The sequence below is a fragment of the Microcaecilia unicolor genome, chromosome 1, assembly GCF_901765095.1.
Source record: "Microcaecilia unicolor chromosome 1, aMicUni1.1, whole genome shotgun sequence".
NCBI lineage: Eukaryota > Metazoa > Chordata > Amphibia > Gymnophiona > Siphonopidae > Microcaecilia > Microcaecilia unicolor.
The window spans coordinates 550613908-550640479 of record NC_044031.1 but is presented as its reverse complement, the minus strand read 5'-3'; the positions used below and the strand labels follow the sequence as shown (position 1 = coordinate 550640479).

The following is a 26572-nucleotide window of genomic DNA, read 5'->3' as shown; positions in this document are numbered from 1 at the left end:
AGAGCTACTCTAGCGTTACGGGTTGTCCACCTTTTGTTAGGTCTTTTTCACTTAATCCATATTCTTCCTCTGGGTTAGTTGATGGACTTGGATCGTGAAGACTTGGCGTAACAACATTATTTAGATTGGGAAGGAAACATTACAAACGTTATAGAAAAAGAGAGAGGCGGTTCTTAGAGTTCAGTAGCGACGACAGCGAGGCGGACTAGTCGTCGCGGCTTGGGATGACGGTTAGGGAAGGCGCGCATTTTAAACTAAAGCGAGGGAAAAGAGTATCCATCACGCGAGTCCGGGTGACTGACGACTGGTGCTGTGGCTGTGGGTCCCATGGTAATACGTAGCGCCGTAGTTAACTAGCTGCTGTGCTTAGAGCGAGCCCGAGCTGCGGCATCAGCGAATGGATGGAGCGCGGGAGGAGTTCTTTAGCTCGTCCTAATTAATCTCAGTTCACCACTTACTTTGTCTCTTAATTTTTGCTTTATGTTTTTACGTCCTTTTTAAATCGCAAAAAAGGCGTATAGCTTTTATACGTAATAGTTTAAAGAAAAACAGAAACCTGAATATGGTTGCTCTGCGTTCGTTTGCTGAATAAAGGTGAATATGGGGGTTCCGGAGGGAGGCGGATTGGAAAGGAGATTTAACTTCATAAAGAAGATTCTGTTTTAGAAGGTTCTGCTTATTTTTCTTCATTAATTCAACAGTTTATCAGAATGTGAAGTATGAAAACCTACTTTGGCTAAGGCACGAGTCATATAACCCATCTCCCAGACTTGCTTCTTTGAAGGCTGCGGACCTCTAATTATTTCTTGTAAAATGCATAATGTGGAAGGGTAGGAGAGTAATGTGACTTAGATGTTTCATAAAGTATGTAACGGAGCTTTAAAACTTTTGTTTTGTAATTTCTTGAAAATTAGTTTTTGAGGTAGTAAAAAATGTTCTTTATTTTAAACTTTTTATTCAAGTCCAGAAGATAATGTTTTCCTGATTAAAAAGTTCACAGTATTTTACTTAACACTCAGTGTAAATCGTTAGTTTTTTTTTTTTTTAATATTGTGTTGAGGTATAGGAATTCGTCTGTAGCCCAAGCCATAGTCTAGCCAGTATGGTGCTTTGACCAGATTTGCAATATATAGAGTAAAAGTATGTCCGTATACAACATTTAATTATAAGTGCATCAAAACATATTGAAATTGTAATATATAGCTTTCATGAAAGCAGAAAAACACATAAATATGGCCACTGGTATCTTGTTGTAAAGAGAGCTCTTACTTTGACCGCTGTGCTTCTGTCTGACCCCCCAAACCATAAAGCCTTATACCATACCAAGCTTAAATCCCGTTAATACTTTACAGTTCAATGCAGGAAACAAAGCAAGGCAAGATCAAAGCAAACCTCAGGGATAATGTTAGAAAAATAACAGAATCTAACTGAAATTAAACATTATTTTGAAAAATTAATTTTTGAAACAGTCTTAACCTTTCTCCTCAACACCATACAGTGGTGGAAATAAGTATTTGATCCCTTGCTGATTTTGTAAGTGTGCCCACTGACAAAGACATGAGCAGCCCATAATTGAAGGGTAGGTTATTGGTAATAGTGAGAGATAGCACATCACAAATTAAATCCGGAAAATCACATTGTGGAAAGTATATGAATTTATTTGCATTCTGCAGAGGGAAATAAGTATTTGATCCCCCACCAACCAGTAAGAGATCTGGCCCCTACAGACCAGGTAGATGCTCCAAATCAACTCGTTACCTGCATGACAGACAGCTGTCGGCAATGGTCACCTGTATGAAAGACACCTGTCCACAGACTCAGTGAATCAGTCAGACTCCAACCTCTACAAAATGGCCAAGAGCAAGGAGCTGTCTAAGGATGTCAGGGACAAGATCATACACCTGCACAGGCTGGAATGGGCTACAAAACCATCAGTAAGACGCTGGGCGAGAAGGAGACAACTGTTGGTGCCATAGTAAGAAAATGGAAGAAGTACAAAATGACTGTCAATCGACAAAGATCTGGGGCTCCACGCAAAATCTCACCTCGTGGGGTATCCTTGATCATGAGGAAGGTTAGAAATCAGCCTACAACTACAAGGGGGGAACTTGTCAATGATCTCAAGGCAGCTGGGACCACTGTCACCACGAAAACCATTGGTAACACATTACGACATAACGGATTGCAATCCTGCAGTGCCCGCAAGGTCCCCCTGCTCCGGAAGGCACATGTGACGGCCCGTCTGAAGTTTGCCAGTGAACACCTGGATGATGCCGAGAGTGATTGGGAGAAGGTGCTGTGGTCAGATGAGACAAAAATTGAGCTCTTTGGCATGAACTCAACTCGCCGTGTTTGGAGGAAGAGAAATGCTGCCTATGACCCAAAGAACACCGTCCCCACTGTCAAGCATGGAGGTGGAAATGTTATGTTTTGGGGGTGTTTCTCTGCTAAGGGCACAGGACTACTTCACCGCATCAATGGGAGAATGGATGGGGCCATGTACCGTACAATTCTGAGTGACAACCTCCTTCCCTCCGCCAGGGCCTTAAAATGGGTCGTGGCTGGGTCTTCCAGCACGACAATGACCCAAAACATACAGCCAAGGCAACAAAGGAGTGGCTCAGGAAGCACATTAGGGTCATGGAGTGGCCTAGCCAGTCACCAGACCTTAATCCCATTGAAAACTTATGGAGGGAGCTGAAGCTGCGAGTTGCCAAGCGACAGCCCAGAACTCTTAATGATTTAGAGATGATCTGCAAAGAGGAGTGGACCAAAATTCCTCCTGACATGTGTGCAAACCTCATCATCAACTACAGAAGACGTCTGACCGCTGTGCTTGCCAACAAGGGTTTTGCCACCAAGTATTAGGTCTTGTTTGCCAGAGGGATTAAATACTTATTTCCCTCTGCAGAATGCAAATAAATTCATATACTTTCCACAATGTGATTTTCCGGATTTAATTTGTGATGTGCTATCTCTCACTGTTACCAATAACCTACCCTTCAATTATGGGCTGCTCATGTCTTTGTCAGTGGGCACACTTACAAAATCAGCAAGGGATCAAATACTTATTTCCACCACTGTATATGTGTGGGAAGAAGAGAATATCACAAGTGCTTTCCAATATCGAGTGGCGTGAAATGCCAGGGTAAATTCCAACATCCTTATTCTTTTTTTTTTTTTTTTTCCCCCTAACAAGGATTTTTGTGGGAAAACAAATCCTGGTTGGAAAACACCAGTAAGCCCTGGATTTGCAACCAAAGTAACTTCTCAGAGGTGCTAGTCTCTTTATACTGTATCTGTAATAATTAATGATGGGAAACTATATTTAAATGTATTTTAAATATTGCTTGATGTCATATTTTGAAGGAGTCACTAGGAATAATGTTGCTTTAGTGCTCTATTATCAGTAATTTTAATAAACCTGAAACCATCTAATTATCAACTTGTTTTCTATTCTGGCTCACGGAGTTATGAGCTATATAGAATTTTTAGATAGTAAATACGGTAGGTTATAGAACTTTAATGTGCACAGAATAAGACTTTCTAAAACTTAAATGTGCACCTTAAACACAATGCATATTTTTTGTTTTGTTTTGAGTGACTAGTAATTTTGCTATTTTATTTAATATGTTTGTAATAGACTGGTTATGAGATTATAAACAGCTGCTGTTCTGTAGCTGTGACTTATTTTTAGAAAACTGCACATTGTATTTATATTGAAATTGCTATTAGGTCTTTTGTAACTGTTGGATGCATGCTTTGCCAAACAGATGTAACAGAAATTAGTTATAATTTAGTCTTTACAGCTTTTACACTATAGGTAACATATAAGGCAACTTAATATAACACAGATTCCATATCATCATGCTGATCAATCCATAGACTGGTGGGTTGTGTCCATCTACCAGCAGGTGGAGATAGAGAGCAATCCTTTTGCCTCCCTATATGTGGTCATGTGCTGCCGGAAACTCCTCAGTATGTTCTCTATCTCAGCAGGTGGTGGTCACACACAGCAGCAGCTCTAGCTAGGTCTCCAAGCCTAATTTTTAGGTTTTGTTGAGTACCTGGGGTTGAGGGCTCTTCTTGAGCAAGTGCAAACCTGGTGGTGCCAGGTCCCTCCTTTTTTCCCCCCTCCCGCTGGCTCCGTTAAAAAAAACAAAAACATTTTTGGACGTCCTTAAGGGCGTTTATTTCAACGTTTATTTAAACGTTTATTGCAGCTACTCACTGGGACACCGGTTCGTTACAGCTGGGAGCGAGAAGCAGGTAATTTTTACCTTTTTGTAGCGGGCAGGGGGTTCCCCGATCGATCTCCACGTGGCCTATGGCGTCGGAGGGCGAGGGCGCAAAGAATCGCTCCCCGGACCGCGTGTGCGCTTCTAGCGGGGATGCGGGGGTTTTAAAGTTTGATTCGCCCTTATTGGGTGTCAGTTTGGAGGCCGGTCAGTGTCCCGGTTCTTCCTCCGGTGCGGCGGTTTTTCCCGTCAAACACCCATCCCCCGCTGCTCGCCTCCGCCATCTTGGCTGGCCACTCTGCTCGGACGGCTTCTTCTTGGGCCGCCCTTGATTTGGGCGACGGCAAAAAAGCGGCTAAAGTTAAGCGCCGTTCTTCCCGCGCGGCTCCTTCGCGGAGTGTCGCACCAGACGCCATCTTGGATGCGCAGCATGTTTCTCCCCAGCTCTTGCGAGCGCCGGTTGAGGGTGCGTCTAGGGCTGTGGCCCAGGCTGCTGAAGTGCACAGTCTGGGGGGTTTCTCCCCCGAGTTTATTTTGTTGCTGCATCAGGCCTTCCTTACGCAAAACGCTGCCCCTGCTCCCTTGTCCGATAAAGGGGTTGAGGCCCCCGGAAGTAAACGCCCTCGGGTCGATTTCCAGGCCTTAGAGGACTCTGTCTCCTCTGATGTAGATGAGGGCAGCGTATCTGAGTTCTCCCAACGGTCCTTTGGGGATTCCTTGGAGGAATGGAGCGGATGACCCCTCTGCAGCGCGGATCTTTCGCTCAGAGGACTTGCCCAACCTGTTAATGCAGGCCATGAGCATTTTGAAGATTTCCTCTCCGGAGGACGTCTCTCCCTCAGCCCCTGTTGGCTCCGCCATTATGCTGGGGACGAAGCGCCCGCCTAGAACCTTCCACGTGCATGATGCCATGCACACCTTGATTTTGGCTCAATGGGATGTCCCGGAAGCGAGCCTCAAAGTGGCTAGGGCTATGTCCCGCCTCTATCCTTTGCCTGAAAGTGAACGGGAGGCCTTTCTTTGGCCTACCGTGGATTCTTTAATCACCGCGGTGACTAAGAAAACGGCGTTGCCGGTGGAAGGTGGCACGGCCCTAAAGGACGCCCAAGACAGAAGATTGGAGGCGGCCTTAAGGTCGTCCTTCGAGGCGGCTGCTTTAAGTTTGCAGGCCTCAGTTTGCGGCTCCTATGTGGCCAGGGCGTGCCTGACGATTGTGCAGCGGGCTTCCCCCTCGGATCCTTCCTTGAGGGCTGATTGGCCGGCCCTGGAATTGGGCTTGGCCTATTTGGCAGACTTACTGTATGATGTCTTGAGAGCCTCGGCTAAAGGTATGGCTCAGACAGTCTCTGCGCGGCGGTGGCTTTGGCTGAAGCATTGGTCTGCTGACCACGCCTCTAAGTCCCGCCTGGCTAAGTTGCCTTTTAAAGGCAAGCTGCTCTTTGGGGTCGAGCTGGACAAAATTGTGACCAATCTCGGCACGTCTAAGAGCAAGAGGTTACCAGAGGTCAGGGCTCGGGCCAGTGCTTGCCCCGGTATCTCCAGAGGACGGTTTCAGGAAGCCCGTCGGTACCGCCCGGGCAAGTCGGGCTCCTCTGCCTCCTCTTCCTTCAAGAGGAACTTCTCCCCCAAGCAGCATTCCTTTCGCAGAGACCGCCGTCCCGGAGGTGCGTCCTCCGGTCCTCCCCCAGGGTCTCGTACCCAATGATGGGGCCCTGGTCCATGGCCCAGTGCAGATTTGAGGACGCCTGTCCTCGTTTCTGGGCGAGTGGACCAGGGTAACTTCAGACGCTTGGGTGCTGGAAGTCATCAGAGACGGCTACAAGCTAGAGTTCTGCCGACCCTTAAGAGACGGGTTTGTTCTCTCTCCCTGCAAGTCTCCGGTCAAAGCTGTGGCAGTGCAGCAGACCTTGGACAATCTGATCCGCCTGGGTGCAGTCGTTCCGGTGCCAGAAAATCAGCTTGGCAAGGGACGTTACTCCATTTACTTTGTGGTACCAAAGAAAGGAGGTTCTGTACGACCTATCCTCGACCTCAAAGGGGTCAATCGGGCCTTGAAAGTTCGGCACTTTCGCATGGAGACTCTCCGCTCTGTTATAGCGGCAGTGAAGGCAGGGGAGTTCCTGGCATCCTTGGACATCAAGGAAGCGTACTTGCATATTCCCATCTGGCCTCCTCATCAACGCTTTCTGCGTTTTGCAGTCCTGGGCCGACACTTCCAGTTCAGAGCCCTCCCGTTCGGGTTGGCTACTGCTCCGCGGACCTTCTCCAAAGTAATGGTGGTCATCGCGGCCTTCCTGCGAAAGGAAGGAGTACAAGTCCATCCTTATGTGGACGACTGGTTGATCCGAGCCCCCTCTTATGCAGAGTGCGGCAAAGCTGTGGACCGGGTAATTGCTCTTTTGAGCTCCCTGGGGTGGATCATCAACTGGGAGAAAAGCCAGCTGCGCCCGACTCAGTCCCTGGAGTTCGTTTCGACACCCAAGTGGGCAGAGTGTTCCTGCCAGACAATCGGATTGTCAAGCTTCAGGCTCAGGTGGACCAGTTCCTAGTAACCTCTCCTCTTCGGGCTTGGGACTATGTGCAGCTGTTGGGCTCTATGACGGCCACGATGGAAGTAGTGCCCTGGGCCAGGGCTCATATGAGACCACTACAACACTCTCTGCTGCAGCGCTGGACTCCAGTGTCTGAGGATTATGCTGTGCGCCTTCCCTTGGACCCAGCAGTGCGCAAGGCGCTGAGCTGGTGGCTGAAGACAGACAAGTTGTCTGCAGGAATGCCTCTTGTGACCCCGGAGTGGATTGTCGTCACGACGGACGCCTCTTTGACGGGCTGGGGAGCCCACTGCTTGGGAAGGACAGCGCAGGGGCTCTGGTCTCCTGCAGAGGCAAAGTGGTCTATCAACCTCCTGGAACTCAGAGCCATTCGGTTGGCGCTTTTGGAGTTCATCCCGGTACTGGCGTAGAAGCCAGTACGGGTCCTGTCGGACAATGCCACGGCTGTGGCCTATGTCAACCGCCAGGGAGGTACCAAGAGCGCCCCTCTAGCCAAGGAGGCCATGAATCTATGCCAGTGGGCGGAAGCGAACCTGGAACAGCTGTCAGCGGCCCACATTGCCGGAGTCATGAATGTCAAGGCGGACTTTCTCAGTCGCCATACCTTGGATCCCGGAGAGTGGCAGTTATCGGCTCAGGCGTTCTTGGACATCACGAAGCGCTGGGGCCAGCCGAGCCTAGATCTGATGGCGTCATCGGCCAATTGCAAGTGCCGCGCTTTTTCAACAGAGGACGGGACCCTCGCTCTCTGGGAGTAGATGCTCTTCTCCAACAGTGGCCGACACAGGAGCTTCTCTGTGTTCCCGCCCTGGCCCATGTTGGGCAGGGTGCTAGACCGGGTGGCAAAGCATCCGGGCCAGGTAATCCTGGTGGGTCCGGACTGGCCCATACGTCCCTGGTATGCGGACTTGATCAGGCTCTCAGTGGACGGTCCTCTGCGGCTGCCAGCGGAGCAGGGCCTGTTGCATCAGGGTCCCGTGGTGATGGAGGATCCCTCCCCCTTTGGTCTTACGGCCTGGCTATTGAGCGGCAGCGTCTGAGGAAGAAGGGCTTCTCAGACAAGGTCATCGCCACTATGCTGAGAGCGAGGAAGCGCTCTACTTCTACTGCTTACGCCAGAGATTGGCGTACCTTTGCAGCGTGGTGTGAAGCAGGCTCCCTTTCTCCCTTCACTGCTCCAATTTCTTCAGTGTTGGCGTTCCTGCAAGAGGGTCTGGAGAAAGGCCTGTCGCTCAGTTCCCTTAAAGTCCAGGTAGTGGCTCTGGCTTGCTTCAGGGGCCGCCTGAAGGGTGCTTCCCTGGCTTCGCAGCCCGATGTGGTGCGTTTTCTCAAGGGAGTTAATCACCTGCGCCCTCCTCTGCACTCAGTGGTGCCTGCGTGGAATCTCAACCTGGTGCTAAGAGCCTTGCAGAAGCCGCCTTTTGAACCCTTGTCGAGGGCATCTCTGAAAGACCTGACGTTGAAAGCAGTCTTTTTGGTGGCTATCACTTCAGCCAGAAGAGTTTCCGAGCTCCAGGCGCGCTCATGTCGAGAGCCTTTTCTGCAGTTCACTGAGGCAGGAGTGTCTATTCGCACAGTGCCTTCCTTCCTGCCCAAGATTGTTTCTCGCTTCCATGTGAATCAGCAGCTCTGTCTCCCATCCTTTCGTAGGGAAGACTACCCAGAGGAATACTCTGCTCTCAAATATCTCGATGTGAGACGAGTCATCATCAGATACTTGGAAGTGACCAATGATTTCCGGAAGTCGGATGATCTGTTTGTCCTGTTTGCAGGTCCTTGTAAGGGTCTGCAGGCTGCTAAGCCTACAGTGGCAAGCCATTGCAGCGGCTTATGTGGCCGCGGGGAAGGTGCCACCTATCCAGCTGAAGGCTCACTCCACTAGAGCTCAGGCGGCCTCGATGGCAGAGGCCGGGTCCGTCTCCTTGGAAGAGATTTGCAAGGCGGCAACTTGGGCATCGGCCCATACCTTCTCCAGGCATTACCGCTTGACTGTGGCTGCTCGGGCGGAGGCCCGGTTTGGAGCTTCAGTGTTGCGGTCAGGGATTTCATTGTTCCGCCCTGGGTGAGTACTGCTTCGGTACATCCCACCAGTCTATGGATTGATCAGCATGATGATATGGAAGGTAAAATTATGTATCATACCTGATAATTTTCTTTCCATTAATCATAGCTGATCAATCCATAGCCCCTCCCAGATATCTGTACTGTTTATATTTGGTTGCATTTCAGGTTCAAGATTAGTCTTCAGTTCCTGTTCAGTAGGACTTCGTGTTCAAGTTTTTTCACTTGGATTCTTCAAGAGTTGAGACGATTTTGTATTACAGTGAGCTGCTGCATTCCTCTCCCCTCCGTATTACGGGGCTGGATTGAGACCTAAATTCTGCCGGCGCTCCCTCCCGCTTCGTGCGGCAGTAGGGCAGCTTTGTACCTCTCCCGCTTCGGCGGTGTTGGGGTCAGTCAGCTCCTCCCGCGGTTGCAGGATAAGCCAGATCCCCCCGCATCAGCGGGGTGGTGTCGCTCCCCCGCTCCGCGGGGATGAGCTGGACGGATTCCCCTCCCCCACTTGTGTGGGGATGAGCTGGGTTAATTCCCCTCCCCCGTTTCGGCGGTGGTGAGCTGGGCAGAGTGTCCCTTTATGGGTGCAATTCTCTAAGTGCTGAGTCCTGCGGATGGAGCTTGGATATCGACATACTGAGGAATTTCCGGCAGCACATGACCACATATAGGGAGGCAAAAGGATTGCTCTCTATCTCCACCTGCTGGTAGATGGACACAACCCACCAGTCTATGGATTGATCAGCTATGATTAATGGAAAGAAAATTATCAGGTATGATACATAATTTTACCATCATTTATAATGTGGCCAAGAGTTGGACATTTTGCTTTTTTTCTGTATGACTACTTTTCACATTTTTATTATTATTATTAGCATTTGTATAGCGCTACCAGACGCACGCAGCGCTGAACACCTGATACAAAGAGACAGACCCTGCTAAAAAGAGCTTACAATCTAAATAATACAGACAAGACAGTTACAGGTGAGGGAAGTAATGGGTGAGAAGGAAGAAAGGAAGGGACAAGGGCAGTTGAGTAGTGGCTAGGAGCTAAAAAGCAGCAGTGAAAAGGTGGGTTTTCAGCATAGATTTGAAAATAGGTAGAGATTGAGCTAGACGTATAGGTCCAGGAAGTCTATTCCAAGCATAAGGTGCCGCGAGAGAAAAGGAGCGAAGCCTGGAGTTAGCAGTGGAGGAGAAGGGGGACGACAAGAGAGATTTGTCCAGTGAGCAGAGTTCACGGGGAGGAATGTAGGGAGAGATGAGAGTGGAGAGGTAATGGGGGGGCTGCACAGTGGATGCATTTAAAGGTCAGTAATAGAAGTTTAAACTGAATGCAGAAGCGGACAGAGAGCCAGTGAAGAGACTTGAGGAGTGGGCTAGTGTGGGTATAACGATTCTGGCGGAAAATAAGTCGTGCCGCAGAATTTTGGACAGATTGGAGAGGAGAGAGATGGGTGAGTGGAAGACCAGTGAGAAATAAATTGCAATAGTCCAAGCGAGAGTGACAAGGGTGTGGATAAGGGTTCTGACAGCGTATTCAGAAAGGATGGGGCGAATTTTGCTAATATTGTAGATAATTTTATAATATGTAATTGTGAAAAAAAATCAAACATACTGTGCTTACATCAGTTATAATGTAAGCCATATACAAAGCAGATTAACCTTACTGTTTACAAAGCTGCGCTAGCGGCTACCAGTGCGGTAATGCTGACATATCCCATTCACTTTGAATGAGCTGTGTCAGCATTGTCACGCGCCTTGTAAACGGGGGGGGGGGGGGGGGGGGGGTAACTTACTATGTAGCCAAATATGTTGGATTTTTAACATATGCGAGGGGTACAGTGCATTTAGGTGCTTGGTGATGCTAGCATTCTAAAAATAAAAGGTCCAAGGTAAAGCTATACATTTTCTAAAAGTCGAAACAGAAGTGCTGTATCTAAGAGGTTTGCTTCCATCACAAATATGTGATGAGATAAAATCTATAGGGTTTTCCCTTTTAATATAACCCCCCCCTCAAAAAAAAAAAACTGTCATGCTGACAGTCCACACATTAACAAATGTTAACTTCCTTAGGGTTCTTGACACACCTGTCTGGACAAGTGGGCTTGTGTTTTTTCCTACCAGAAGATGGAGGTAGAGAGCTGAAACCTCAAGTGATATCACCAGGATATAGGCTGGTGTTCTACTGGAACGTTCTAGTATTTCTCTACGTACAACAGGTAAGAGCATTCAGGCTTGTGTTGGTCTTAGGCCTGGTGCCCAGGTCTCTCTGGCCTAGCACCATGGTGGAGCCTAACAACATCATTCTTGCCCCATTAGCTGGCTAGTTTGAGTGCAGAGCTAAAGCTCTGCAACCTCTAGCCCGCACTTGTGTGCCTGTTGGGTAGTGGTCAGGCTCAATCCCTATGAGACACTTAGCTGCAGGGTTTTGGGAATCCCCATCCTCTCCCCACTACTTCACTCTCCCTGGGGGCACCCTGTGGTTCTGGGTAGGCTAGGTCTTTCAAAAATAAACAATAAGATTAGAGGATGTGGGCTTTACTTTTATTTCCCTTTTTTTCAGGGAAAATGTTTTTCTCCCAGGACAAGCAGGCTTCAATCTTCTCACAAGTGGGTGACGCCGATCTGCATTACTAGGTCCGGCTAAAAATAGAGTTTTGTGGAGCGCGAGTGCCTTCCCACCTGCTGCGCGGAGGAGAAGGTGTGCTTTTTCAGTTCTCTCATTACTCACCTGGTTCAAAAGAGCTTTCAGTGCCTTTTGGCTATTTTTTTTTTAATCTGAAAGGAGATAATCTCTGCTGGAGAGCCTTTCATTTCCATCTTTTGTTAAGGAAATGGCTGATGCCATTCCATTTCCTTTAGAAGTGGACGATGAGCCCAGAGCCAAGATGCTTGAGGTCCTGGATGCTGTGACTGCCTCTCTCCACGAGGTGCTCAAGGACGTCCTCGTCAGGAACTGGGTGTTCCCTCTGTCGGTCCCTGTCGTGCCCAAGAAGACTGACACCCAGTATTGGATCCACAGTGAACCTGGGTTTGTTAGGCCTCAGTTGCCTCACGATTCCTTGGTGGTGGGGTTCGCTCTCAAAAGAGCTAGGAGTACTAGGGACTATCCCTTGGTGCCCCCAGGCAGGGAAGCTAGAACCTGGATTCTTTTGGGAGGAAGATGTACCAGGCTTCAATGCTGATTTTGCATATACAGTCTTACCATCTCTTTACTAGTGTTTACTTGCGAAACTTAGTGTGACAGCTGTCAGACTTGGTGGGCACGCTCCCTCTGGAGCAGGCTGAGCCTTTTCGCCAGTTGCTCAAGCAGCAGAAGGCGTGTCGAAAGTTCTTGGCCAGGGGGCACTTTTGATGTGGCATCCAGAATCTCAGCTCAAAGTATAGCAATGTGCAGATTGTCATGGCTGTGTGTTTCTGACTTGGAACATTCGGTTCAACAGATGTTGGCGGATGCCCCTTGCTGGGGGGGGGGGTGGAGGATAACTTTTTTGGAGAAAGGGTTGAGGAGGTCACAGACCAAATCAAGAAACGCACTGATACCATTTCTTCTCTCTTCCGCCGGGCATTTTCTGCATCCTTTTCGGCAAGCCACAGAGTGATCCCTACTACTATTCTAGGCGTAGGTACACTCCTTTGACTCATCAGCATACTCAGCCCCAGTGTGCTTGTTCACATCAACAGCATACGCCTAAGGCTCCTGCTGCTCCCCAGTCAAAGCAAGGGACAAGCTTTTGACTGGCTCTAACAGAGCATAGCCATAGTAAAAGTGTCTGTCCTGGACAACTTGCCGATCAGGAGGAGGCTGAAATTGTTTCACCAAAGGTGGCCTCTTATAACCTTAGACTGGTGGGTTCTTCAAATAGTCCATCTCGGATGCACCCTCAATTGGCTCTCAAAACCTCCAAATTGCCCATTGAGAGCCTTCATTCAGCTCTCAGCAAAGGCAGGTACTTGCAGAGGAACTCTCCGTCCTTCTGAAGACCCATGCGGTCGAACCTGTTCCACCAGGGGAAGAAGGGCAGGGATTCTATTCCAGGTACTTCCTTGTGCAGAAGAAGACAAGGAGGGATACGTCCCATCCTAGACCTAAGGGCCCTGAACAAATTTCTAGTCCGAAAAAAGTTCAGGATGGTTTCCCTGGGTACCCTTCTTCCCATGATTCAGAAAAACGATTGGCTATGCTCTCTGGACTTAAAGGAGGCATATACTCACATCCCGATACTTCCAGCCCACCAGAAGTATCTTTGGTTCCGACTGGGAACACATCACTTTCTTTTTTTTTTAAATTTTATACATTATAGCAAAATAATATGATATGGAAACTATCATCTTTACTTTGTCCATCATAATTTGAATCAAGAAACTAAGAAGTGATTTTTAGTGGAAATCTATAATAAATTATTACAGCAGTAGAGAGAGACGGATGTTCACAGCCGATATAACAGCATTCTTAACTAGGGAGGCACATCCATAGGCAGAGCAACCTTTTCTGTTCTTTTGATTCAATAAATTCTAATAGTTTCTTGGGTGTAAATAAAACATAATTCACCAATTCAAAAGAGACACAACATTTACATGGAAATTTCAACAAAAGTTCCACCTATTTTAAGGACTCTTGATTTATACATCAAGAATTCTTTTCTCCTCTTTTGTGTATTTCGTGCCATATCAGGATAAACCTGTATCTTTTGTCCCAAGAAAGAATCATTAATATGGTGAAAATATGACCGAAGAATATTGTTCTTGTCTGGTTCAAGAGCGAAAGTTACCAGTAATGTCGTTCTTTCAGTGATAAGTTCAAGAGAACTCTCCAAGAATTCTGTCAAATTTAAATTAGGATTAGGGACAGTTTGAAGTTGCTCTTTAGATGATCCAGTTATATACTGGGCCCCGTTATGGGGGGATAACCCTCCACTGGAATCCCCAGTACTTCACAAAAATACTTCTTAAGCATATCCACAGCGGTAATCAAAGGAGATTTCGGAAAATTAAAAAATCTCAAATTGTTCCAACGTCCATTATTTTCAAGGTATTCCAACTTTCTATCCTGGATTTCTCTTTCTTTAAAGCTGTAGTTAAATTCTGTAATTTTTCAATTTCTCCTATTTTAATGGTTTTTACATTCTGTTCTTGAACTTGATCAGACAGTTTTTGATTAGTTTTTATTTCCATTATTTCACCTTTAACTGAAGTATTCATCAATAGTAAGGTATTGTTCACGCCTTGAATGGCGTCCCATAGTGTGTTCATAGTCACCACTGCAGGTCTCGTTAATCCTCCAGTACAATCTCCCGAGTAGTAGGAGCGGTGTCCTGCATGCGCTCCTGCTCCGATGTTTCTTTCCCCGGGCTTGAAGTGCCCATAGGCCCTCCTTCCACAGACGCTAAAGGCCTCAAGCTGTCGTGACCCCATAGGCAACAAATCATCTCCGGGTCGCGGAGGAGCTGTGTAAGAAGGAGGGCTTAGCGTCACTCCTTCAATGCTGCGCTCTAGGCCTGAAAAGGCCGAGTCAGCCGAAGTGGGCATCCGCTCTCCAAGGGCCCCTACTTCGAAGCTCTCCAGAGTCATCTGGGGGGTGGTGGGCATCGGCGTGGGGACCACGGAGGTAGGATCTGGCGTCTTCCCCTTTCTCTTCCCTTTATTAAATCGGGAAGACAAACCTCTCGCCAGAGCAGTGTCGGGTCTCAGGAGCTACAGGACCACACATCCGTTCCTGACGCCATCTTGATTGGAACACATCACTTTCAATACCGCGTGCTACCTTTTTGGCCTCGCGTCAGCTCCCAGGGTCTTCACCAAATGTCTAGAGGTAGTTGCAGCATTGCTACGCAGATTGGGAGTCCATTCGTTCCCATATCTCGACGATGAGCTGGTGAACAGCACCTTAGAGGACGGTTCTCGGGAGTCCATCTGGATGACTATTCTGGTGCTAGAGATACTAGGGATCGTTTTAAACTACCCCGTCCCATCTACACCCTGTCCAGCGATTGGAGTTCATAGGAGCCCTGCTCGACACACAGAGGGTACGAGCCTACCTCCTGGAGACAAGTGCAGACAATCTTGTCTCGCGTCCAAGGTTTGTGCCTCTCAGCAGGTCACAACTCGGCAGATGTTGAGGCTGTTCGGCCACATGGTTTCCACAGTGTATGTTACACCCATGACACGTCTTCACATGAGATCAGCTCAAAAGACCCTGGCTTCTCAATGGTATGAAGCCAATGGAAGCCTGCAAGATGTCATTCAAGTGTCCCCAGAGCTTGTACACTCACTTCAGTGGTGGACAATTTGATCCAATTTGACTGTGGGACTTCCATTCCAAATTCCTCAGCCACAAAAAGTGCTGACGATGGATGCATCTCTCCTGGGATGGGGAGCTCATGTAGATGGCCTTCACATTCAAGGAGCTTTGTCCTCCCAGGAAACAAATCTTCAGATCAACCTCCTGGAGCTTCGAGTGATCTGGAACGCTCTAAAGGCTTTATTTATTGCATTTGTATCCCACATTTTCCCACCTTTTTGCAGGCTCAATGTGGCTTACAATATGTCGTTATTGGCAGATAATAGATTGGGAGATACAGTTTGTGTTACATATAGAATAACGTAATTGGGAGATACAGTTTGTGTTACATAAAGGATAGCGTAGTCGAAATTTAAACAAGTAGATAAAAGTAGAAAACAGTACTGGTTCTGGTAAGGTGGAGATGCCATAGAGAATAGCGTAGTCGAAATTTAAACAAGCAGATGTGAGCAGAGACAGTGCTGATAATAGGTAAGTTGGCGGTATATTGCATTTATAGTTGCTAATCTTATTGGTATGCCTTATTGAAGAAGTGGGTTTTCAGGGATTTGCGAAAGTTGGCTAGTTCATAAGTTGTTTTTAAGTTGCGCGGCGATGCGTTCCATAACTGTGTACTCAGGTAAGAAAAGTTTGACGCATGCATTTGTTTGTGTATTAGGCCTTTGCAACTGGGGAAGTGAAGATTGAGAAAAGTGCGGGATGACCTTCTAGCATTCCTGGGTGGCAGGTCCACCAGATCTGACATGTAGGCCGGGGCATCTCCATGAATGATTCTATGGACCAGAGAACATACTTTGAATGCGATTCGTTCTTTAAGTGGAAGCTTTCAGTGATCGGCTGCCTTGTCAAATTATTCTTATTCACACAGACAATCTCGGGTTGCAGTGTATTACATCAACAAGCAGGGGGTCACCGGATCTTGCCACCTGTGTCAGGAGGCCGTCTGGATATGGCATTGGGTTTGCCAACACGGCGTGTTCCTTCGTACCACTTACCTGGCGGGTGCAAACAACACCCCGGCCGACAGGCTGAGAAGGATAATGCATTGGGTTTGCCAACACGGCGTGTTCCTTCGTACCACTTACCTGGCGGGTGCAAACAACACCCCGGCTGACAGGCTGAGAAGGATAATGCAACTGTATGAGTGGTCTCTCCATATGGCATGGCCCGCAAGATTTTCCAAGTGTGGGGCACCCCCTCGGTGGATCTTTTTGCCACTCAGATCAACCACAAGGTCCCTCAGTTTTGTTCCAGGCTTCAGGCCCGTGGCAGACTAGCATCAGATGCCTTCCTCCTCAATTGGGAGGTCGTCTGTATTCGTATTCTCCCATACCTCTGGTGGGAAAAATTTTGTTGAAACTGAAGCAAGACCACAGAACCGTGATTCTGATCATGCCATACTGGCCGTGGCAGATTTGGTTCCCTGTTCTGGAATTATCCTCCGAAGAACCATGGAGATTGGAGTGTTTTCCGACCCTCATCACACAGAATGAGGGGTCACTTCTACATCCCATCATGCAATCTTTGGCTCTCACAGTTTGGATGTTGAGAGCCTAGAATTTGCTTCCTTGGGTCTTTCGGAGGGTGTCTCCCAAGTTGCTGGTTTCCAGGAAAAACTCCACTAAAATGTGTTACTCTTTTAAATGGAGGAGGTTTGCCGTCTGGTGTGAGAGCAAGGCCATAGATCCCCTTGCCCTACACAGACATTGCTTGAATACCTTCTACACATCAAAGTCTGGTCTCAAGACCAACTCCGTAAGGGTTCACCTTAGTGCAATTTAGTGCTTATCAGTGTGTAGAAGGTAAGCTCACCTCTGGACAGCCTTTAGTTGTTTGCTTTTGTCAAAGCCCCCTTTCAAACCTCCACCAGTGTCATGGGATCTTAACGTCGTTCTCACTCAGCTGATGAAAGCTCCTTTTGAGCCACTGAATTCCTGGCATCTGAAGTATTTTACCTGGAAGGTCATTTTCTTGGTGGCTTACTTCAGCTCGTAGGGTCAGTGAGCTTCAGGCCCTGGTGGTGCATGCACCTTATTTCAAGTTTCATCACAACAGAGTAGTCCTTTGCACGCACCCTAAGTTCCTGCCTATGGTGGTGTCGGGAGTTCCATCTGAACCAGTCAATTGTCTTGCCAACATTCTTTCCCCGTCCTCATACCCGCCCTGGCGAAAGCAGTTTGCATATCTTGGACTGCAAGAGAGCACTGGCCTTTTAAGTGGAGCGGACAAAGCCCTTCAGACAGTCCGCCCAATTGTTTATTTCTTTCGACCCCAATAAGAAGGGGGTCGCTGTCGGGAAACACACCATCTCCAGTTGGCTAGCAGATTGCATTTCCTTCACTTACGCCCAGGCTGGGCTGACTCTTGAGGGTCATGTCACGGCTCATAGTGTTAGAGCCATGGCAGCGTCAGTGGCCCACTTGAAGTCAGCCACTATTGAAGAGATTTGCAAGGCTGTGACATGGTCATCTGTCCACACATTCACATCACATTACTGCCTCCAGCAGGATACCCGACGCGACAGTCGGTTCGGGCAGGCGGTGCTGCAGAATCTGTTTGGGGTTTGAATCCAACTCCACCCTCCAGGACCCGATTTTGTTCTGTTCAGGCTGCACTCTCAGTTAGTTGTTCTTCGTAGGTCAATTTCTGTTATGCCCTCGCCATTGCGAGGTTCAACTGACCTGGGTTCTTGTTTTGAGTGAGCCTGAGAGCTAGGGATACCCCAGTCATGAGAACAAGCAGCCTGCTTGTCCTCAGAGAAAGTGAATGATACATACCTGTAGCAGGTGTTCTCCGAGGACAGCAGGCTGATTGTTCTCACCTACCCTCCCTCCTCCCCTTTGGAGTTGTGTTTTACTCATTCCTTTGCTTGTCATTCAACTGAGCGGGAACGGTCGCGCACGGGCGGGAAGACTGCCGCGCATGCGCGGTGGGCGTACCCTGCGTGCGGGACCGCCCGCGAAGTTTTCTTCCGGTTGGTGGGGGCTGCCGTGGACGTCAACCCAGTTGTGAGAACAATCAGCCTGCTGTCCTCGGAGAACACCTGCTACAGGTATGTATCATTCACTATACTTCCTCTGTGTACATCTGTATGTGGCATGTTTCTAAATATAACTTATAAAAGAATGATGAACAATGACAGTGGATGCAGCAGTTCATTGTTTTTTGTTTTGAAACTACCAAGATGGAGGCTGCGCAGGGGCATCTGCTTCTGCTTTGCCATTATGCTAGCTCCTGTCTTATTAAACCTCCTTGTAATTTTGTTTGTGCAGCACAACTTTAAGCGTATATCATGCAAAGACTTTTCACATGGATCTCAGAATCTAGCCAAAGTTGTTCAAGGATATCTGATCTTCTGATAAGTACATCTGGTCTCAGACTCAGATTTGGAAGTTTTTGAAGAGTAGATTGTCTACTGCTGTACTGTAAGTCAGTCACTGTGTGTTTATCTAAAAGCCATTTACACATTTGCTACAACTTAATATTTCTTTAACAATGGTAGCAACCATTTTTATTTTGTTTTCTCTATTATTATAACCCTAATATCTGCTCTCTTCTGAAAATGGCTGTCTTGATCTCTTGCGGCAATCTTGCAAGATTGCCACTAGAGGTCATGGCCACCATTTTGAGAGCAGAGCCAGCATGGGCACGAGCAACTGAGGACCAATTCTGCCCTCACTATACCCATAGACTGCCAGCGATTGTAAGACAGGCCCAAGGGGAAACCTACAGGTGTGCAGAGAGGAGAGACAATTTCTGTTTTGAGTGGAGGAGGAGGGAGGGAGACAAACAGGACAAAGCACAAATTTTCAGCTTCCACAGAAACCATGGTCGTAGCCTTTCGGCTGAAACTGAAAGAGAGAGGATTTTGGGCCAGTTTCAGCACCAAAATCGAGGTTCGGTTGGCTTCTATTCTCTTTGGCACAGTGCAAGTACTACAGTGAGCATTAGCAGCAAATTTGAGAGACTGAGATAATACCCTGGCTTAAGAGTGAGGTTCATTCTTGTCATGGTATGCACAAAATAACCCATTTGGAGAAATTGCCCAGGTCCATAGTTCTGCAGGGCTGTAACATGGACCAAAGTTACTACATTCACTTCTCACTACTGTCTGGAACAAGACTCCTTATGCAGCTGCCAGTTGGGTGAGGGGATTCTTCAGAATTTATTTGGGGTCTAGAATCCAACTGTGCCCCCCCCAATGTCCATTTGTTTTCAGTTCCATGTATTAAAAAAAAAAAAGTTGTGTTGCTTGATTGAGGTTCAGGGCCTGCCTTTTGCTGGTCTCCTTTTTTACCTTTTGTTTCAGACAGTCTGGTAGCTAGGGATTTCCATCAGTCATAAATCTGCACCTTGCTTGTTCTTTGACAGTGAAGTAACTCACCTCTAGTTGGTATTCTTCGAGGACAGAAGGATGCATATTCGAACTGCCCTGCCCTCTTTCCCTTGGAGTTACACTCTTATCAGCTATAGCATTAGCCTGATCTGGTCCCATTATAGCAACAGCGGCAGGAAAGGCATGTGCCGTTAGCCACTCTCAAAGGCTTCTAGAAAAGTCACTGGGGAACAATTTCTGTTCTGAATCCTGTCGGATGACATCACCCATCAATTCATTAGTCAGAATATGCATCCTGCTGTCCTTGGAGAATACCTGTTACAGGTGAGTAACTTCACTTTATGTATGTGTTATTGTTACCTATGCAGAACTGTATGATATATGGTCTAAGAATACTTATAAATAGACTCAATGGAAAAAAGAATTTAAGTAAGGGTAATTTCATCTTACTGATCATGGCAGTTTTTTGTTTGACGAGAGGTGAGGAAGGGTTGAAGAATCCTTTTCTCCGAGGACAAGCTGGCTGCTTGTTCTCACATGTGGGTTGACGTCTTCCAAGAGCAAAAAAATAAACTTTTGCCAGGGTCTTCTGGTGCGTGTGTCTCCGACGAGGTGCGGCAGGTTCCTCCTGTGCTCCTCGTTGAGGTCCTTGAAAGGAGTCTTTGTTTGTTGCGAGTTTCGCTGCTGTTTTGATTGAACAAACAAACAAAAAAAGACTTTCCCCTTTTATTTTCTTCATTTTTTCCCTTTAATTTTAAGTTTTCTTTCTTTTTTGACGCAGCCGGCTTTCTTCCCTTTTGTGCCCTTTATGGCACAATCGCGTCGTTTGATTTCGCCAAAGCCGTTTTTCCTCCCATGTCATCGAAGACACCCAGTGCAACCGGACCATCTCAGGTACTGATACTCATTCTTGGTGTATCCAGTGCCTTGGGCCCAACCATAGCCCAGCCACTTGTAGTCTGTGTCTTCGTATGAGGAAATGAACTCAAGTGTCTCAAGAAGCTCAGCAAGAGACACTTTTTGGGGCTCGGTCCGGTCCTTCGACTTCGGTTCCGAGCTCGATGGCATTGACATCAAGGGAGGCATTGACGTCGGGAGCAGAGGTACTGGCTGCTGAAAGACCAAATCGCGCTGGGAGCCGTGAGGCATCGAGTGGGTCTCCACCTGTCTCGAGGCCTCCTGATATGCAGGCCCCCAGGGACTGACCGTCATCGGACCCGACTTCAAGGAGGTGTGAGGATTCCACGTCCTCATTGGTACCGAGGAGTCTCGACGGGTGTCAAGCAAAGGTGAAGAAGCACTGCAATCGATCTCCTTCTACACGCGGTGCCGGGAGCTCTGAGGCGTTGAGGGATTTGGCACCCGAGAAGCGTCGGCGCCGAGAGGACCGCTCCTCCTCTATACAAGAGGTGCTGATTCGTCGGTCTCCTGGCAGGCCGGTACCTGCTTCCGAACCTCTGCAGATTCTGCCATCGGTTGTTCGGCCGACCACGCAGCCTTCTTCAATGGCGGCTCTCGACGAGCGCATCCGGGCCCTGCTTCCAGAGCTTCTGGAAGGACTGCTGCGCCAGTCTGCTTCGGTGTCGGGGAGTGCTTGCGCCTTCTGTACCATCTGCTGCGGTGGCGTCTGGCCCTTCACCTGCGGTGAGGTCCCTGTCCTCGGTGCCGCTTACAGAATCGGTGTTGGCTGCCACCCAGGTCGACTCCCCTTCGACGTCGGTGGAGGAAGCTTCGCTGCAGTCCAGGCAGGCGTTGGACTCTCGACATCGTAATCGAGGCAGGCTCAGTCTCGGAGTGCTCTGAGAGAGGTCTTATCTGATACTGAAGAGCGTTCGTGGGAGTCAGAGGAAGATCCCAGATACTTTTCTTCTGACAAGTCCTATGGGATTCCATCTGAAACTTCCCCTCCACCAGAAAGGAGACCATCTCCACCGGAGAGTTTGTCCTTTACCTCTTTTGTCTGGGAAATGGCTACTGTTTCCTTTTACTATGGAGGTTGAGGATGAGCCCAGGACTGAGATGCTCGAGGTCCTGGACTATCCTGATAGAGTGGTTTGACTGCTCCTTTGCATAAGGTACTAAGTCTTTATGCGGAACTGGTCATACCCTTTGTCTGGCCCCGTGATCCCGAAAAAGGCCGATTCCTAGTATCTGACCCACGGGTTGATGAGGTCTCAGTTAACCCCACAATTCCGTGCTGGCGGACTTCGCCCTCAAGAGAGCCAAGAGTACTAGAGACTGCCTCAGTGCCCCCAGGCGCAGAAGCTAGGATATTTGACTCTTTTGGGAGGAAGACGTATCAGGGCGCTATGCTCGTCACCCAAATCCAATTTTATCAGCTCTTCATGAGTGTCCACTTGCGGAACTCGGTGAGGCAACTGTCTAGCTTGGTTGACGCCCTCCCTCCGGAGCAGGCCAAGCCTTTTTACCAGCTGGTCAGGCAGCAGAAGGCATGTCGTAAATTCTTGGCCAGGGACTCTTACGACTCTTTTCATGTGGCATCCAGAATCGCTGCTCAGGGTATAGTGATGCGCAGACTGTCATGGCTGCATGTCTGTGACCTGGATCATTCAGTCCAGCAGCAGATGGCGGATGTACCTTGCCGGGGATAACCTTTTTGGTGAAAAAGTAGAGGATCTTGTTGACCAGATCAAGAAGCATAATGATGCTATGGATTCTCTCTCCCGCCGGCGTCTTCTGCTACCTCCTCAACTAGGAGGTATTTTGTGGGGAAAAGGAGTGCTCCCTATAGCTTTGCTAGGCGTAGGTACACTCCGACTTCCCAACAGCCTACCCAGGGGCTCAGCCCCAGCGTGCTCGTTCTCTTCAACAGCGTGCGCCTAAGGCCGCAGCTGCTCCCCAGCAAAAGCAAGGGACGAGCTTTTGACTGGCTCCACTTTAGCATAGCTGCGGTAAAAGTGTCCGTTCCGGATGACTTGCCGGTTGGGGGGAGGTTAATGTTTTTTCACCTAAGGTGGCCTCTCATAACCTCCGACCGGTGGGTTCTTCAAATAGTCCGGTAACGATACTCCATCAATCTGGAATCCAAGTCTCCAAATTGCCCACCAGGAGATCATTCTTACAGCTCCCAGCAGAAGCAGGTACTTGCAGAGGAACTCTCTGCCCTTCTAAATGCCTAGGTCACTCCTGTCCAAAAATTGGAATTCATTGGAGCACTGCTGGACATGATGACAGCTTATCTTCCCGAGATAAGGGCAGACAACCTCCTGTCCCTGGTGTCCATAGTTCGAGCATCTAAGCAGATCACAGCTTGGCAGATGTTGAGACTTTTGGGGCATATGGCCTCCACAGTTCATGTAACACCCATGGCACATCTACATGTGAGATCAGCTCAATGGACCCGAGCTTCCCAGTGGTATCAAGCAGCAGGAGATCTGGAGGATGTGATCCAACTCTCCACCGTTCTCTTCAGTGGTGGACAGTCCAGTCCAAGTTGACCATTAGACGACCTTTCCAAATTCCTCAGCAACAAAAAGTGCTGATGACAGATGCATCCCTCCTAGGTTGGGGAGCTCATGTAGATGGACTTCACACTCAAGGAGCCTGGTCCTTCCTGGAAGCAGGTCTTTAGATCAACATCCCGGAATTGCGAGCGATCTGGAATGCTCTAAAGGCTTTCAGAGATTGGCTGTCCAACCAAATCATCTTGATTCAAACAGACAATCAGGTTGCGATGTATTACACCAACAAGCAGGGGGGCACCGGATCTCGTCCTCTGTGTCAGGAAGCTGATCAGATGTGTATTTGGGCACGCCGTCACGGCATGCTTCTCCAAGCTATTTATCTGGCAGGTGTAAACAGTCTGGTCGACAGACTGAGCAGGGTAATGCTACCTCACGAGTGGTCACTGAATATGGGCGTAGCCCGCAAGATCTTCCGAGCGTGGGGCACCCCCTCGGTAGATCTTTTTGCCACTCAGATCAATCACAAGGTCCTTCAGTTCTCTTCCAGGCTTCAGGCCCACGACAGACTAGCGTCAGATGCCTTCATTGGGGAACAGGTCTTCTGTATGCGTATCCTCCCATACCTCTACTTTGCTGAAACTCAAGCAAGACCTCGGAACCCTGATCCTGATTGCACCCTCCTGGCCGCGTCAGATTTGGTTCCCTCTTTTTCTGGAGTTGTCTTCCGAAGAACCGTGGAGGTTGGGATGTTGAAGTAACTCTTCGTTCTGGGTGATGAGGGTTGGAAAACACTCCAGTCTCTGGCTCTCACGGCCTGGATGTTGAGAGTTTAGAATTCGCCTCCTTGGGTCTTTCAGAGGGTGTCTCCCGGGTCTTGCTTGCTTCTAGGAAAGATTCCAAGAAGGTGTTATTCTTTCAAATGGAGGAGGTTTGCCGTCTGGTGTGACAGCAAGGACCTAGATCCTCTTTCTTGTCCTACACAAACCCTGCTTGAATACCTTCTACACTTGTCAGAGTCTGGTCTCAAGACCAACTTTGTAAGGGTTCACCTCAGTGCAATTAGGGTAAGCCTATCTCTGGACAGCCTTTAGTTGTTTGCTTCATGAGAGGTTTGCTTTTCTCAAAGTCCCCTGTCAAACCTCCACCAGTGTCATGGGATCTCAACCTTGTTCTCACGTAGGTGATGAAAGCTCCTTTTGAGCCATTGAATTCCTGCCATCTGAAGTACTTGACCTGGAAGGTCATTTTCTTGGTGGCTGTTACTTCAGCTCGTAGAGTCAGTGAGCTTCAGGCCCTAGTGGTAAATACACCTTATATAAGTTTCATCACAACAGAGTAGTCGTCTGCACGCACCCTAAGTTGCTACTGAAGGTGGTGTCGGAGTTCCATCTGAACCAGTGAATTGTCTTGGCAACATTTTTTTCTCCGACCTCATGTCCACCCTGGCGAAAGCAGTTTGCATACCTTGGACTGCAAGAGAGCATTGGCCTTTTACGTGGAGCGGACAAGCCCCTTCAGACAGTCCGCCCAGTTGTTTGTTTCTTTCGATCCCAATAGGAGTGGAGTCGCCATCGGAAAACGCACAATCTCCAGTTGGCTAGCAGATTGCATTTCCTTCACTTATGCCCAAGTTGGCCATGTCACGACTCATAATGTAAGAGCCCTGACTGTGTTGGTGGCTCATTTGAAGTCGGCCTCCATTTGTCACGTCTGTGGCCGTGACCACCCTCAGCCTTACCTTCTTTCTGGGGGTCAGCAGCTCTGCTGGCTTCTGTCTGTGTTTGTGTTTGTCTTGTCTCTAGTCTCTGTGCTGATTGCTTCACTAGACCTCACCTGTGTGGGCTATGCCTCTCTAGGGAGCCAGCATCTAAGATGGCTGCCACCGGCTCTGTGCCAGCTTCCAAGATGGCTCCTGCTTGTCTTTCCTGTGGGCTCACTTCCTATGTGTGTCAAGCCTCTCTTTGGGGTCAGTGTACTTCCTGCTTCTGTCCTACTGCTGGTGACTCATCAGTGAGAGCCTTCATAAGGAAGTGATGTGCTTGCAGTCAGGGCCTTTGCATGAGTGTTATGCGCTTAGGCCAGGTCAGGTTAGTAAGTGTCTGCTGCACTACTGCTTAGCCTCTCTCTGGGTTCCAGCCCAGTTTCTTTCTGTGTCTGTGTCTCTTGTCCTTCCGTGGGGGGTCTTCCCTGCCACTGTCTGTCTGTGGACTGCGGGTCCTTCCTGGCTTACCCTGTGTTTGGGGTGAAGCCTCTGTTTCTGGCTTACCCTGTGTTTGGGGTGAAGCCTCTGCTCCTGGCTTACCCTGTGTTTGGGGTGAAGCCTTTGTCCGGGTTTGTTCTCTGTCTGTATGCGAAGCCTCAGCCTTTGTGGGTTCCCCAGTCAGTGTGTGGAACGGCTGTGGCTTCAGACCCTTGGCCTGTTCTTCCTGGTTACTCTGTTTGCTGTTCTGCCTGCCCAAGACCCTTGGCCTGTTATTCCTGGTTTGCTGTCTTTACCCTGAACCCTGCCTTGCCTAGCCTATGTGCCTACCCTGCTTGTATATCCTGAGGGTATATCCTGAATCCTGTATATATCTGGCTAGTGTGTGTTCCTGGGTGATTATTCCTGTATCTTGTCTCCACCTAGCTAGAGGGTTTACCCTGTGGGTATTCCCGGATCCCCGTTCTGCCTAGTGTGTATGCTGCCCTAGTCCTTGCTCCTGCTAGGCTTCTGTACGCCTTGTGTTCCTTGGTCTGTCTTCTGGGTCTTGCTAGTGGCTGTGCAGCAGCACACTGTCTGTGTTTAGTTCCTAGTCTGGTCTCCCTCGTGTATCACAGACCCAGGGTGGGTCCTCTGGATCTTCAGTTCCTGCCTTATCCTGCAAGTCCTGCCGGCCACCTGCACTTCGGAGCTCAACTCCGGAGGAACGGTGGCTAAGTGCAGGTGAAGCTGTTCTAGTTGCCTGCCTTGTACTACTCCAGTCCAGAGTTCCAGTACTGCTCTTCGGGGTATCCAGTTCCAATGTGGTCTTGCCTGCCGCTCCTTGGCAGTGGCCCAAGGGCTCACGAACTCCAGTCCTGCCTCGAGGACCTGACAGGATGCCAAGGCCCTCGAACGCAACACCATTGAAGAGATTTGCAAGGCTGCAACATGGTCATCAGTCCACACATTCACATCTCATTACTGCCTTCAGCAGGATACCCGACGCAACAGTCGATTTGGGCAGTCAGTGCTGCAGAATCTGTTTGGGGTCTAGAATTCAACTCCAACCCCCCCCCCCCAGGCCCTTTTTATTCTGTTCCAGGCTGCACTCTCAGCTAGCTGTATTTAGTTTGAAGTTAATCTATGTTATGTCCTCGCTGTTGCGAGGCCCAAATGACCAATGTTCATTGTTTTGAGTGAACTTGGATGCTAGGGATACCCCACATGTGAGAACAAGCAGCCTACTTGTCCTTGGAGAAAGCGAAGATACTTACCTGTAGCAGGTATTCTCCGAGGACAGCAGGCTGATTGTTCTCACAAACCCTCCCACCTCCCCTTTGGAGTTATGTTATTTCATTTGCTTTTTCATTTAACTGAGGAGATGCGCAGCGGGCGGGAAGTCAGTTCTCTACGCATGCATGGTGTGCTCTGCACGCGCGTCAGAAGACTCTGGCAAAAGTTTTTTTTTTGCTCTTGCAAA

At 48.7% G+C, this 26572-nt stretch overlaps 1 protein-coding gene across 1 annotated transcript in view; it reads left to right on the top strand.

Annotated features, from left to right (window-relative positions):
* Nucleotides 1-66: 66 nt before the first annotated feature.
* The window catches only part of FBXO43 (F-box protein 43), a 128603-nt gene continuing 102097 nt past the window's right edge, over nt 67-26572 (top strand). The window contains exons 1-2 of the mRNA XM_030190192.1: nt 67-594; nt 10922-11067. The gene's annotated coding sequence lies outside the window, so the exon portion shown is untranslated. The remainder of the gene's footprint in view (nt 595-10921; nt 11068-26572) is intronic.